Genomic DNA, 15890 nt, shown 5'->3' with positions numbered 1-15890 from the left:
CTGCAAGCCAACAGAGTCCAGAGCAATCACTTACAGCAGCAATTTCCAGAGCCCAGCAATTTCTGGCCCTGTTTGGTTTTTAAAAGGACTTCTGCAAGGGAACATTGGGAGGTAAATTCAGGAGGGCAGCTGGTACAAGGCTGGGGAGGACCAGGCTAAAAGGGGCCTGCTCCTCAGGCCCCTGCTGTCCTCAGGGCACCTCCAGGGGCCTCTGCAAGGCTCTGACAGTCTCCCTGGGACTGGAGGCAAGACCAGCTCCAGGAGGTTTTTTATTTTTTCAAGGCTGCTTTCCATCCCCCACTTACAGGAAGCTCTCATGGGTTGAACCTCTGGATTCCCCTCTCCGGATTCCATGGAACTAAAGCTTAGATCCAAGAAGCCACAGTAAGCTTCCAGTCTGTCTTCCCTCCTAGAACATATGGTCCAGCATTGTCCCTGGACCACAGCCAGAGCTATGCCTCCCTCATCCTTCCTGCATGGGAGAAGATGCCATCAGGTGAGGAGAGAATCGGGAAGGAGATACAGTGACTATGCTGGAGTGGAGGGTTCTCATCTTATCCTGACAAGGGAAGTCCTTCTTTGGGTCCAGCCTTACACAAGCCCTTCTTGTCTCTAGCAAGATTACACATGGGATCCAGGAAAGCTCACAGGCTCCTGTGTGCAAGCCTGCTAGGTCACTTCAGTCATGTCTGACTCTTTGAGATCCTATGGACTGTAGACTTCCAGGCTCCTCTGTGCATGGCATTCTCCAGGCAAGAATATTGGAGTGGATTGCCATGCCCTCCTCCAGGGGATCTTCCCAACTCAGGGATCAAACCTGAGTCTTCTGTGTCTCCTGCATGCAGGACGATTCTTTACTGCTGAGCCACCAGGAAAGCACTTCCAGGTTCCTCAGTTTAGTTTGGTCGCTCAGTTGTGTCCAACTCTTTGTGACCTCATGGACTGCAGCACACCAGGCTTCCCTGTCCATCACCAACTCCTGGAGCTTGCTCAAACTCATTTCCATTGAGTCAGTGATGCCATCCAACCATTTCATTCTCTGTTGTCCCCTTCTCCTCCTGCCTTTAATCTTTCCCAGGATCAGGGTCCTTCCCAATGAGTCAGTTCTTCACATCAGGTGGCCAAAATATTGGAGCTTCGGCTTCAGCATCAGTCCTTCCAATGAATATTCAGGACTGATTTCCCTTAGGATGGACTGGTTTGATCTCCTGCAGTCCAAGGGACTCTCAAGAGTCTTCTCCAACACCACAGCTCAAAAGCATCAATTCTTCAGTGCTCCGTTTTCTTTATCATCCAACTCTCATATCCATACATGACTACTGGAAAAACCATAGCTTTGACTAGATGGACCTCTGTTGGCAAAGTAATGTCTCTGCTTTTTAATATGCTGTCTAGATTGGTCATAGCTTTTCTTCCAAGGAGCAAGTGTTTTTTAATTTCATGGCTGCAGTCACCATCTGCAGTGATTTTGGAGCCCAAGAAAATAAAGTCTGTCACTGTTTCCATTGTTTCCCCATCTATTTGCCATGAAGTGATGGGGCCGGATGCCATGATCTTCGTTTTTTGAATGTTGAGTTTTAAGCCAGCTTTTTCACTCTCCTCTTTCACTTTCATCAAGAGGCTCTTCAGTTCCTCTTTGTTTTCTGCCATAAGGGTGGTGTCATCTGCATATCTGAGGTTATTGATATTTCTCCTGGTAATCTTGGTTCCAGCTTGTGCTTCATGCAGCCTGGCATTTCGCGTGATGTACTCTGCATATTAGTTAAATAAGCAGGGTGACAAAATATAGCCTTGATATACTCCTTTCCCAGTTTGGAACCAGTCTGTTGTTCCATGTCCAGTTCTAACTGTTGCTTCTTGACCTGCATACAGATTTCTCAGGAGGCAGGTCAGGTGGTCTGGTATTCCCATCTCTTTCAGAATTTTCCACAGTTTGTTGTGATCCACACAGTCAAAAGCTTTGGCATAGTCAATAAAGCAGAAGTAGATATTTTTCTGGAATTCTCTTGCTTCTTTGATGATCCAACAGATGTTGGCAATTTGATCTCTGGTTCCTCTGCCTTTTCTAAATCCAGCTTGACAATAAATGCTGGAGAGGGTGTGGAAAAAAGGGAATCCTCTTACACTGTTAGTGGGGATGCAAACTAGTACAGCCACTATGGAGAACAGTGTGGAGATTCCTTAAAAAATTTAAAATAGAACTGCCATATGACCCAGAAACCCCACTCCTGGGCATACACACCGAGGAAACCAGATCTGAAAGAGACACATGTACCCCAATGTTCATCGCAGCACTGTTTATAATAACCAGGACATGGAAGCAACCTAGATGCCCATCAGCAGACAAATGGATAAGAAAGCTATGGTGCATATACACAATGGAATATTACTCAGCCATTAAGAAGAATATATTTTAATCAGTTCTAATGAGATGGATGAAACTGGAGCCCATTATACAGACTGAAGTAAGCCAGAAAGATAAACACCAATACAGTATACTAATGCATATATATGGAATTTAAAAAGATGGTAACAATAACCATATATGCAGGACAGAAAAAGAGACACAGATGTATAGAACAGACTTTTGGACTCTGTGGGAGAAGGTGAGGGTGGGATGATCTGAGAGAATAGCATTGAAACATGCATAATATCAAGTGTGAAACAGATCGCCAGCCCAGGTTGGATGCATGAGACAAGTGCTCAGGGCTGGTGCACTGGGAAGACCCAGAGGGATGGGATGGGGAGGGAGGTGGGAGGGGGGATCAGGATGGGGAACACACGTAAATCCATGGCTGATTCATGTCAATGTATGGCAAAAACCACTACAGTATTGTAAAGTAGTTAGCCTCCAACTAATAAAAATAAATGAAAAAAAAATGACAGGGAAAAAATGAAACAGAAAAAAAAAATAAATAAATCCAGCTTGAACACCTAGAAGTTCTCGGTTCACGTACTGTTGAAGGCTGGCTTGGAGAATTTTGAGCATTACTTTGCTAGGGTGTGAGATGAGTGCAACTGCGGTAGTTTAAACATTCTTTGGCATTGCCTTTCTTTGGGATTGGAGTGAAAACTGACCTTTTCCAGTCTTGAGGCCACTGCTGAATTTTCCAAATTTCCTGGCATATTGAGTGCAGCACTTTCACAGCATCATCTTTTATGATTTGAAATAGCTCAGCTGGAATTCCTTCACTTCCACTAGCTTTGTTTGTAGTGATACTTCTTAAGGCCCACTTGACTTTGGACTCCAGGATGTCTGGCTCTAGGCGAGTGATCACACCATCGTGATTATCTGGGTCATTAAGGTCTTTTTTGTAGAGTTCTTCTGTGGATTCTTGTCACATTTTCTTAATGTCTTCTGCTTCTATTAGGTCCATACCATTTCTGTCCTTTATCGTGCCCATCTTTGCATGAAATGTTCCCTTGGTATCTCTTATTTTCTTGAAGAGATCTTTAGTCTTTCTCATGGTGTTGTTTTCCTCTATTTCTTTGCATTTTCACTGGGGAATGCTTTCTTATCTCTCCTTGCTATTCTTTGGAACTGTGAATTCAGGGTATATCTTTCCTTTTCTCCTTCACCTTTTGCTTCTCTTCTTTTCTCAGATATTTGTAAGGTCTCCTCAGACAACCAGTTTGCCTTTTTGCATTTCTTTTTCTTGGGGATGATCTTGATCACTGCCTTCTGTACAAAGTCATGAACCTCCGTCCATAGTTCTTCAGGCACTTCTTTCAGATCTAATCCCTTGAATCTATTTGTCACTGCCACTGTATAATCGTAAGGGATTTGATTTAGGTCATACCTGAATGGTCTAGTGGTTTTCCGTACTTTCTTCAATTTAAGTCTGATTTTGCAATAAGGAGTTCTTGATCTGAGCCACAGTCAGCTCCCAGTCTTATTTTTGCTGCCTGTATAGAGCTTCTCCATCTTTGGCTGCAAAGAATATAATCAATCTGATTTCAGTACTGACCATCTGGTCATGTTCATGTGTAGAGTCTTCTCTTGTGTTGTTGGAAGAGGGTGTTTGCTATGACCAGTGTGTTCTTTTGTCAAAACTGTTAGCCTTTGCCCTGTTTCATTTTGTACTGCAAGGCCAAATTTGCCTGTTACTCCAGGCATCTCTTGACTTCCTACTTTTGAATTCCAGTCCCATATGATGAAAAGGACATCTTTTGGGGGGTGTTAGTTCTAGAAGGTCTTGTAGGTCTTCATAGAACCATTCAACTTCAGCTTCTTCAGCATTACTGGTTGGGGCATAGACTTGGATTACTGGGATGTTGAATGGTTTGCCTTGGAAACAAACAGAGATCATTCTGTCATTTTTGAGATTGCACCCAAGTACTGTGTTTTCGACTCTTTTGTCCTCTACAAGGGCTACTCCATTTCTTCTAAGGGATTCTTGCCCACTGTCGTAGATATAATGGCCACATGAGTTAAATTCACCCATTCCAATTCATTTTAGTTCACTGATTCCTAAAGTGTCAATGTTCACTCTTGCCATCTCCTGTTTGACCACTTCCAGTTTGCCTTAATTCATGGAGCTAACATTCCAGGTTCCTATGCAATATTGTTCTTTGCAGCATCAGACTTTGCTTCTATCACCAGTCACATTCACAACTGGGTGTTGTTTTCCCTTTGGCTTCATCTCTTCATTCTTTCTGGAGTTATTTCTCCACTGATCTCTAGTAGCATTTTGTGCACTACCGATCTGGGGAGTTCATCTTTCAGTGTCATATCTTTTTGCCTTTTCTTACTGTTTATGGGGTTCTCAAGGCAAGAATACTTAAGTGGTTTGCCATTCCCTTCTCCAGTGGACCACATTTTGTCAGAACTCTCCACCATGACCCGTCCATCTTGGGTGGCCCTGCATGGCACGGCTCATAGTTTCACTGAGTTAGACAAGGCTGTGGTCCATGTGATCAGATTGGTTAGTGTTCTGTGATTGTGATTTTCACCCTGACTGCCCTCTGACAGATAAGGATAAGTTGGAGGAAGCTTTCTGATGGGAGAGACTGACTGTGGGGGAAACTGGGTCTTGTTTTGATGGGCTGGGCCATGCTCAGTAAACCTTTAACCCAATTTTCTCTTGATGGGTAGGGCTCTGTGCCCTCCCTGTTGCTTGACCTGAGACCAAACTAAGGTAGAGGTAATGACGATAATGGCAAACTGCTTCAAAAGGTCCTTAACAGTGTGAGAATTTATTTGGTATAATTGTTCTGCAGTTTGTGGGTTGTCTGCTCGGTGGATTTATTGGTAGGGTTAATGGCAAGCTCCAAAAGGGTTTATGCCACATGATGTGTGACCCGGGTCTGCTGCACCCAGAGGCCCTGTCCCTGTGGCAGGCCACTGCTGACCCATGCCTCTGCAGGACTCACGCGACACTCACAGAAGGTCTGGCTCAGTCTCTCTGGCTTCTCTGGGTGCTGCCGTGCACAAGGAGTTGTTTGAGCCCTCCGAGCATCTCTGGTGGGTAAGGGGTTTGATTCTAAAGGCAATTATGGCACTCCTACCATCTTGCGAGGGCTTCTCCTTTGCCCTTGGACGTGGGGTATTTTTTTCTCATGGGATCCGACATTCTCCTGTCCATGGTCGTTCAGCAGAGAGTTGTAATTTTGGAGTTCTTGCAGGAGAAGGTGATTGCACGTTCTTCTGCTCCACCATCTTGACCACAGCCTGTGTGTAGGGATAGAGTGTAGCTCCGCAGAGACACTGCGAGGTTCTGACCATTGAAGACAGCCATGGCTGGGCACCCACTCAGCCATGCCTCAGTGCCAAGCAGATGAAGCCTGTACAATTCCAGAGAGTGAGGCGGTGCTCCCCTGGGACGGCATACAGGGCCTCATTGGCCCCTCCGACCACGATGACCACAGCCCTTCCGAGCTGTGGTTCAGATAGAACAAAATCCAGGCTCTGACGGTTCACAGAACATACTCCTGTGGGCATGAGGAGGTTCAGGAACAGTCAGTACCCCCTCACTGGCTCCACAGTCCCTCTCCTGTCCCTTTAGCTCACTAAGTATTAGACATCACCCCCTTCTCTCCAAACCCCCTACCTCTGTGCCCCTGTCCACGTACCCTACAGTGACTCTCCCAGCATGGATGCAGGACACTTGGGCCAAGCCGCCTCCTGACCCCCATTGTGAACCTGGCCAATTCAAGCCAAGTGCCTGGGGTGGGTGGTGAGTGGGGGTCACTCTGGCCAGATTGGGGTGGGGTCACCCTCTGTCCCTCAGCTCAAACTCACCACAGGACAGAAAATACTCTCGATGGCCTGGCAAGTACAGGAGACAGTTCAACACGGCCAGTGAGAACCGAAGCCCCGGGAACTGCTGCGAGGAGCCAGTGCCCTCCGTGGCGAAGTTACAGAAGCTTCCGATGCCTATGATCCCGTGTGGGTGGGACCCTAGCACGTAGTTCCTGTCTGGGGGCAACTCTACTGTCCTCACCAGCTGTGGTGGCAGGGGGCAGGATGCGGGGAAGGAAACAGAAGGCAGGACATCAGGTGAAAGGACTTCCCTCCACATCAAGAGACTTGAGAGTTCAGGATCTAAGATGGGGTCAAAGGCACGAGGGTCCACTCTGGAACACCATCCCACCCCCTGCCCCATCACCTGAACGTCAGCAGCCAGAGGTGAGAATCCATCAGGGGTAGGAGAGGGGAGGTGGGGAGGTAAGGGAGAGGGAGGGGTGGAGCGTCCCTTGGAGGGTGACCTGTTACCTTAATGGGGAAATAATCACTCAGGTGTTTCCAAACAGTGCAGTTCTTCAACCACTGGTAACGCCTTCCACCTTGGGTAAAGAGATAAGGGGGGAAGAATCACTACAGACACCATTTATCAGCTCTCACTACTGGGGCCCTTGTTATTGTTTAGCTGCTAAGTTGTGTCTGACTCTCTGTGACCCCATGGACTGCAGCATGCCAGCCTTCCCTGTCCTTCACTGTTTCCCAGAGCTTGCTCAAACTCATGTCCATTGAGTCCATGATGCCATCCAACCACCTCATCCTCTGTCACCCCGTTCTCCTCCTGCCGTTGTTTAGCACTCACCTTGCAGGGGTGTGTCCCAGTCCAGGAATAACTATACCAAGTAGAGAAGAGAGAAACACCAGAGCGAGGTGAAGAGGAGGAAGATGCCAAGAAGGGAAAAGACAGGGCCTGGGGAAAAATTGAGAAATGAAAATGGTTCAGATTGTGAAACCGCAATGACTTCCTCCTTCTACCCTCACCAGTGAGATCCTTGCCTGTCTCCCTGCTAGACTTTGCCACGTCCCTCCCTTTGTGCTGGCCCAGTAAAGGGTGCTCCAGCCTTCCTAGCCTACCTTCCCTTTTCCCACCTTCCCAAGTGGACCCCTGCTCCCCTTACCCAGGAAGACGAAACAGAGCACATATTGGGAGATGCTCAGTACTTCTAACCACTGTTTCTTTAGGGTTTTCATGCTGGGGGTGGGTGGCGGGGTGGTGGAGACTCCCAGGTGCTCCCCTGCAGCCAGTAGGGCTCCGAATGGGGGAAAATGGGGTGAAGGCTTTGGTAGGAGCACAGGAAGCCTTTCTGGTAGAGTGGCCAAGCGCTTGGGGCTTCCCAAGATCGCTTGTAGGGGGGCTGTGTGTGTGAGGAGACTCTCATCAGAGCCCCAGAGTTCTCACTTATCATGAACTGGTTGGTCTGGGCTGGTCTCTTCATGGGACTGGGAGACGGCCGAAGGGGCGTGCCATGGAGGTCCAGCCCTGGGTGCATTCAAAAATCATTGTGAGGAGGGTTGCAGAAGCCAGGACCCCACACTGGATCCCAGCCCTGACTGTGTGATCGCGCGGATCCTGGACGAGCGCGCACTGTCTTTTCTGGCCTGGGAGTGTATAGGCCACTCGGAGGCATTACTTGGCACAGGGACATCAACCCTAAGGACAAACACAGTAATACCATATGTGTATTTCCAGCTTTAAATTCAGCCCCACCTATACTCCTCCAGGGCCTGAGGCCAACTAGGTGAGGGTAGGAGGTGACTTGGCGGGGACCCCGAAGCACAGGATCTGATCTTGGAACAGCTGCGAGAGCCATTCAGGACACTGAGTGCATGGGCAGCATGGGCGCATGCGCCGGGGTGCCCCCTCCACCCCCACAGCCCACCCAGCTGTACCGGGATGGGAGCCCCTCTCTGGGCAGAAGAGGATCAAGAGGGGTGATCGCCGAGATGCTTTGAAGTCCCCTTCCCTCTCATGGGATCCCGTGAGACAGAGTTCAGGGCTGGTGGGTTTGCCAAATGCCAGCCTGGGGGCATTTGGCACCAAGTATTCAGGCCCCAACCTGGGAGCTTCACCTCCTAACCATGCGGGGGCCTTGAACCCTGGAAGGGGGAGCGGGCTGGGGAGCCTGGGAGCAGAGCAGGTAAGAGGTTTCAGGTGTGGAAGGGCAGGAGGAGGCCCTGGGGCTTGGAACATTCTTGAGCCAGTCTCAGCAGCAGCCCAGGGTTTCCTGTGCCTTTCCACCCAGAACCCCCTCCCCCCCCGGTGGGCAGAGAAACTGTGGAAGGGCTCATTCTCCCCCAAAGAGAAGACTGGCACCGGGGAGGCTCTGGGGGCACACGGGACGCCTGACTCTGGGGCCCTGGAGGTGGGGCTCCTCCCAAGAGGCCTTGCCCAAGAGGCCAGGCCTGGCCTGGACACCAACCCCCACCCTCCTCACCTCCCGGGGTTACTCACGGGTGTTCCAGTGCCAACTTGACAAATCCCTTCTGATGGCAGATCTGCAAGCTCAGCGATCTGATCTGGGACCTGGGCATTGACTCCAGCGGGTCCCTGGGCCCACCCAAGGCCAGAGGTCTGGGCCAATGGGGCTCGCCATGTGGGTGTGTACCCTGAATAGCAGGGCTCCCTGTTTTTCCCCGGGGCCTGGCCCTGAAGGGTAGAGGATGTGCAGGAAGCTTTAATCCCTGAGGAGTAGCTTAGGCCCCGGTGGAGAGACCTCTGGGGGCATGGCTTTGTGGGAAATGCTAAGGATTGGGGAGCCCCTCCAACAGAGAGTCCACTGGGCGGGGCACACCCTCAGGTGGACTGGGGCCGGTCCTCACCGTGACCATGGTCCAGTTCAACAATGACCAGAAGCGGTAAGCCAGCAGTTTTCAGGTCACAGAACGTGTCCTTTCTTCTTATTGTTGTTGAGCTCCACCGTGCCTTGTGGGATTTTATTTCCTGACCAGGGACTGAGCCTGAGCCCTGGGCAGTGTGAACTCACAGTGCCCACCATTGTACCTCCAGGGAATTCCTGAATCATCACTTTTTAAAATGACTTTTTAATGAAAAGAAAATTGGACTTCCCTGGTGGTCCAACACTTAGGAATGCCCTTGGGGAGACAGGAGATACAGGTTCGATCCCTGGTCTGGGAAGATTCCACCTGCCATCAGCCATCTAAGCCCATGTGCCACAACTACTAAGCTGGAACCAAACTACTGAAACCTGAGTGCTCAAGAGTCTGTTCTCGGCATCATGGAAACCAGGGTTATGAGTTGCCCATGCACCGCCAGTAGGGAATAGCTCTGGCTTTGTGCAACTAGAGAAAGCCCCGCATGCAAAAGCAAGACTCCAGTGCAGCCAAAAATAAAGTAGAAAAAAAATAAATTAAAACACTATTACAAATATTTCAAATTATTTATTTATCATTGGCTGTGCTGGGTCTTTGTTGCTGTGCAAGGGCTCTCTCTGGTTGCAGTGAATGGGGGTCCTCTGCCTTGCTGTGCATGGACTTCTCATTGCAGAGCCTTCTCTACATTCAGAATACAGGCCCCAGGCTCAAGCTTCAGTAGCTGTGGCTCCCAAGCTCAGGAGTTGCAGCTCTTGGTCCCTAGAGCGGCCAGGTTTCAGTCGTTGTGGCCTTTGGGCTTAGCTGATCCTCGGCATCCTTAGTTGCTCCGTGGGATCCTCTCGGACCAGGGATCCCATCTGTGTCCCCTGCACTGGCAGGCCGGTTCCCAACCATTGGATCACATAAAGTTGCTCACAATATTTCACTTGTGCCATGCCTGTGATGATGATGGTTGTGATGGATACAATAGTAATAAATTCATTGGCTCATCTTTTGCCAAACTCTTTTAAATATTTTTATCATAATAAGTTAGTTTTGCCAAGAGTCCCTTCTCACTGAGTGAATGAGATCATCTGGACCAAATGCTGGGCTTCCAGTAGGGCTTCATATGGTAAAATAAATCCCTGCTTCATGTGATCTCCCAGCCCCCAGGGAACAGGAAGGATGGGAGGAGATGCAGAAGGAAGCTGTGTACTTAACTCTTTCTTTTCTATCACGAAAGCTCATGCCAACCCTCCCTTCTGACAGGTACTCTTGACCCTTGTCAGCTTTTGTTGACAGTAGTTCACCATCTACCCTATTGTCTCCACCTACTTAAACGCTGTGCACACTTCAGAGAATAGTTCTTCAGGGATCTACCCTCCCCACCACCATTCTGATGCCCTATAGCTCTTAACTAAGCAGATGCCTTTATTTAGAGGGAGAAAGGCCTTAGCCAAGGGAAGAGACTTAGATGGAAGCTGATAGAGCAGAATTCAGTCTCTGGGAGGAGAATTCAGGGCCCTACTATCAGTCTAAGGCAGCAAGTCTGTCTTGATCAGGTGGAGATGGAACCCACGTGGGCAGGCTCCCTCCCAGAGAGACTCTACGAAGCAGAGGTGAGAGAACTGGCTCTTCCTGGCACAGTAGCAGGCAGCTGGTGGGGGGGCTCAGGCCCTGGGATCAGGGGCTGGGGGGGCCGGGAGGCGGGGAGGGGTGAGGCCAGGGCTGGATGGAGGTGCGGCGAGTAGAAGCCGGGCGGCCACAGCTCTCCTTGCGCTCCTCGAACAGTTGCTCCAGAGCTTCATGTAGAACACGTGATAGTGGTCCACCTGCGCCTCGGTGGGCTGCCGGCACTGGGGCACCGGGATGGGGCGGCCCACTGCAGGGACAGGGGGACTCAGGTCAGGGGAGGGGCCTCGGCTGCCCATATTGCTTACAGCGGCCTTCTGCCCTGGAGCCGGGCACTTACCCACAGTAGCGATGAGTCTGGACAAGGGCACCAGGCCCCGGGACTGGGCTGAGAAGACACCACGGCCCCAGAGGATGCAAGGAGAAAAGTACATGAGCTTCTTGAAGGTGGTCTGGAACAGATGCTGCCAGGAGTCTGGGGCAGGAGGCTTAACTGTGAAGGCTTCATTCTCTCCAAAGGAGTACACGGGCACCAGAGGGACACTGGGAAGAGGGGGGCAAGAGAGAAGAGGACATCAGGGGCTCTAGGAGCAGCCCCAGATTATTCCCCACAGGTTACCACTTCCCAAGTCAATTTGAGACAAATGAGAGTTCTACTAAGATAGATCTGGGAGAAGGGAATTAGATTTCTTAAGAAGACTGATACAGGGCCTTCCTGTATATATTTTCTGATACTGTCTTAGTTACAACCTGGTGGCAAGGGGAATACTAACACTATTTCACAAGTAAATGAGTTTGGAAGGTCTTGCCTGCATGGTTGTCATTAAGAATTTCAACAGAGGGCATCTGAGCCCCAGGGTCCTGTGATTAGCACTGTGAACTTATCTCTCTTTTCATGGGAGGAGCCTGGGGAATGGACACCGGTGGTGGGCACAGAGAAACACTCAAGGTCTGCCAGGTTTGCCCTGTAGAGGTGTTCATGGTGGAAGCTCTGGGGACACACAGTTCACCTCCAGAGGGGCGGTGTGTCGGGATAGAGAGTAGATCCCCAGACACACTGAGGTTCTGACCACTGAAGGCAGCCCCATCTGGGCCCCCGCTCACCTGTGCCTCAGTGCCAGGCGGACGAAGCCTTTACAACTCTAGAGAGTGAGGCAGTGCTCCCCTGGGATGGCATACAGGGCCTCGTGTTCTCCCCGGACCCGGACGACCACAGCCTGGCCAAGCTGAGGTGGAACAGGATAAAATCCAGTCTCTGGTGGCTTGTAGAACGTAGCCCTGCAGGAAAGAGGGTGTGCAAGAATTTGACAGTCCCTTACTTGGCTCCCTATTCTCTCACCCTACCTGTTGGCACATGAAGGCTGCAATAACCATCCCTCTCTTTCCAAACTCCCTACCCCTGTGCCCGTGTCAGCATGCCCTACAGCGCCTCTCCCTTTAAGGAGGCAGGACACTTGCTGCAAAACTATCCTCTAAAGCCCACTGTGAGCCCAGCCACTGTTCAAGTCAGGTTCCTGCTCCAGGTGGTGGTTGGGGGCACCTCTGATGGACATGGGGTTAGTTTGCCATTTCCCACCGAGCTGAAGACCCACTGCAGCCCATAACGTCGTCGCAATAGGGATGTAGAAGATGCCATTCATCGTGCCTCACCAGGGCCGAAGCCCTGGGAACAGGCGGGAGAATCCGGTGTTCTCAGTGCAGAAGGTACAGAGGGTTCTGATGCTGGTGGTCCCATGACGGTGGGCCACCAGCAAGTAGTCCCCATCGGGGGCCAGCTCTGCGGATTTTACCAGCTCTTGGAGGTGGAGAGGATGATAAGAAAGGAGTCGAGAAAGCAGGATACCAGCTATAAAGAGTTCCCTCTACACTAACAGACTTCAGGGCTCAAGGTACGATAGTGGGGTCAAGGGCACCAGGGTCCCCTCTGAAACACCATCCCAAAACCTGCCCCAGTGTGGGAACTTAGGCAGCCGGGGCTCACATTCCAGCATGGGAATGGGTGAGGAGGTGAGGGCGGGTAGGGGAGAGGGAGAGGGAGCACATTCCTTGGAGGGTGAACTGTGACCTTAGTGGGGAAATAATCCCTCAGGTGTTTCCAAACAATCCAATTCCTCATCCACCGAGAATGCCTTCCTCCTTGGGCAGAGAGAAGGGTGGGGGAAGAATTCCTGGAGACAATCTTTATCACCTCTCACCACCTGGGCCCTTGTTTAGTGCTCACTTTGCTGGGGTGTGTTCTGGTCCAGAAACAAACCATATGAAGTGGAGAACAGAGAAACACCGGAGCAAGGTGAAGAGGAGGTAGAAGGCAAGAAGAGACAAGAAGGGGCCTGGGGGAAAGATGAGGAAGAAAAATGAACTAGCTTTTGGAACCACACTGACTTCTTGCCTCCACACTCACCAGTGAGATCTTTGCCCATCTCCCAAACTGCCCTGTGTCTCCTCCCTTCTCTTTGTCCAAGGGCTTCCCAGCAGGTGGGCCTCCAACCCATCTTCCCCCACCCTTCCCCTTCCCCTTCCTTCTGTCCCTAGTGGAACCATGCCCTGCTCCCCTCACCCATGAAGAGAAAAGAGAGCACGTTTTGGTAGATGCTCAGTACTTTGAGCCTGTTTCTGCACCATTTTTGTGCTGCAGGAAGATGGAGGGGCAGTGGAGACTCCCAGGCACTGCCCCCTTCTGCTGCAGGGCTCCAGGTCCCCTAGGTGAAGACGCTGTGCCTGTGTGCGGGGATGCCACAGCGTGCCTTGATCCCTTCCAACCGCTGCTTCCTAGACCGCGTGCACCTGCGCGCTGCCGGGCCTCGAGTTCGCTGTACAGGGGTCTGGGACCCCCACTGTGCCCGGAACAGGAGACAAGAAGGGTAGTCACAGAGGCACCTGCAAGGCCCCTTCCCTCCCGCCGGGATCAACTGAGACAGAGTTCAGGGCTGGCGGAGTTGCGAGAGGCCAGCCTGGGGGTGAGGCTGGCAGCCAAGAAGTCAGGGACCAGTCTGGGTACTTTCAGCCTGGGAGTAGCCGGCGGTCGGGCATGAGAGCGGGGGAGGGTAGACGTGCGGATGGGGGTGTGGAAGGGCGGAAGGAAGCCCCGGGGTGAGGGGTGGGGGGGACGGGGAAGAGCGGAGGGACCCCTCTTCCTATCTGCTGCAGCGTTTCTCACCCAGGCGCCGGGCCGGTCTGAAACTGCTAGAAGATCTCGTTCTTCCCCAAAGTGAAGAGCGCACAGGAGAGACCTGGGAGAGCAGCGGCTGCCTGAGCGCGGAGCTCTGCGCTCCTCCCCCGCGGCGCCGCTCCCCCCGCCCCGCCGTGTTCCCACGCCAACTTGAGAAATCCCTCCGATATCAGCTGCGAAAGCAAAGCGATCCAGGCTGTGCCTCCAGGGCCTCTAGGGGCCAACCCACGGCCAGGACGGCCACCAGGCCTGGACAGGAGACAGGAGGCACGGGCCTTACAGGCGACACCAAACCTGTGAGTCAGGAAGACCTGCCATCTGAGTCTTCCAGAAAAAGGGAGGAGGGCACTGGGAGATGGAGCTGGGACCAGGCGCCCCCAGGGGGGAGGAGGGCAGGGAGGAGGTGACCTCAGGGACTGGGGGTCCTGAGACCCAGGGCTCCCCTGCTCACCAGCACACAGGATGTAGTCCCTGAAGACAGGAAGATGGACGCGATGGGGCAGTTGGAGCAGGTGAGGCCGGAGGCCAGGGAAGAGGCGGGAGAAGCGTCTGGTCTCTGTGCTTAAGACCCTGAGGACCAGGACCCCGAGAGGGCAGAAGCTCCACCAAGATATAGCTGTGGGAGGGACCTAACTCTGTGGTGTCCACCAACACCAGGGGGGTGGGGGGTGCCATGTTTGGACTTTGGGGGTGACTGTCCCAAGAGTCTACCCTGAAGTCCAGCTTGCACCCAGCACAGAGTTCCAGAGTGCCTCACCAAGATGGGGAGGTGATCTTGGAAATATCTCCAGATGGCCCAGTGTGGACCCAGGCAGAGCCGTGATCTCCTGCCCAAGGTATGTTTCTGTCTCCGTTGAGCCCGTCCAGGTTGAAGACCGCTAGGATCCAAGCCTGGCTCAGGAATACGAGGAGCAAAGCATCCAGGCACCCCTGGACTGGAGGTGGGGGCACGACGTGGAAGGACTCTGATTCCAGAGGTTTAAGTCCCAGGTCCCCTTTTTACCCCCTTCTCTCTTCCATAGATTCAGGCCCAATCTCTTCAATGCAGAGATCCCAGCCCTACCTCCCTCCCAACTGGCATCAGGAAGCAGAGAGCCAGGCCCGGAGTTCTCAAGGCTTCAAGGACTCACCCAGCCCCAGAAAGGAGAAGATCCATTGCAGGAGGGCAAACACTTGGAGGCCCCGGGTGGAGGTGATTGGAGGTGGCTGGCCTTCTGTAGAGGGGAGTCACACAGGGGCCACTGTGGCTCTGATATTACCGTCTTTTGGCTCAATCTCCTGGCCCTGACCCCTGACCTGGGTTCTGCCCTGGTTTCGGGCCCCCTCTGCTGATCTGCACAATGGATCATCACGATCAGGAGCCCCACAAGGAAAGTATATCCACTACTTGGGCACACTGGTTCTCACCCGTAGGACAAAAGGGGAAGATCAGGGATGTGGCTGAGCGTCTAAGGATGAGGAAGCTGTTTGGAATTTGTGAAGGTTGGGACTGGCTCCCTGTGTCTTGCAGGGCTGGCAGATATCTGTGGGGGTCACATTGTGTGCATGTACCCTGAATAGCAGGGTTCCTCCTCTGTCACCTGGATATGGCCCCAGAGGGGTAGAGGACCTGCAGGAGGGTTTGTTACCTAAACCTAGCTTAGGCCTTTGTGGGGAGACCTCCAGAGGGAAGGGCTTTGTGGGAAAGGCTAAAGATTGGGAAGCCCCTCCAAGACAGTGTCCACTGGGCTGTGAGCACACCCTCCAAGTGGGCTGGGGCCTGTCCTCACCGTGATTTGAGTGTGTTCAACACTGATCAGAGCCAGCTCATTTCCAGGTCAGGGAAAGTCATCTATTTTGTCGTTGCTGTTTGGCGGTGCCTCGCCTTGTTGACATTTAGTTCCCTGACCAGGGATTGAACCTGGACCCTGGGCACTGAGATCTGGAGTCCTAACCACTGGACTGCCAGAGAATTTCCAGAATGTGATAATTTTTTTGTTTAAATTTTATTATTCTTTTAATTGAAGTATAATTGTTTTACAATATCATGTTGTCGGG

The 15890-nt window shown here is 51.8% G+C and overlaps 2 pseudogenes; both read right to left on the bottom strand.

Moving 5' to 3' along the window:
• Window positions 1-5752: 5752 nt before the first annotated feature.
• Window positions 5753-7677, bottom strand: LOC133063242 (2-acylglycerol O-acyltransferase 3-like; annotated as a pseudogene).
• Window positions 7678-10735: 3058 nt separating this feature from the next.
• Window positions 10736-13714, bottom strand: LOC133063241 (2-acylglycerol O-acyltransferase 3-like; annotated as a pseudogene).
• Window positions 13715-15890: the final 2176 nt, after the last annotated feature.

The sequence above is a fragment of the Dama dama genome, chromosome 10 (genome assembly GCF_033118175.1).
Source record: "Dama dama isolate Ldn47 chromosome 10, ASM3311817v1, whole genome shotgun sequence".
NCBI lineage: Eukaryota > Metazoa > Chordata > Mammalia > Artiodactyla > Cervidae > Dama > Dama dama.
This window is presented reverse-complemented; position numbering and strand designations above follow the sequence as displayed.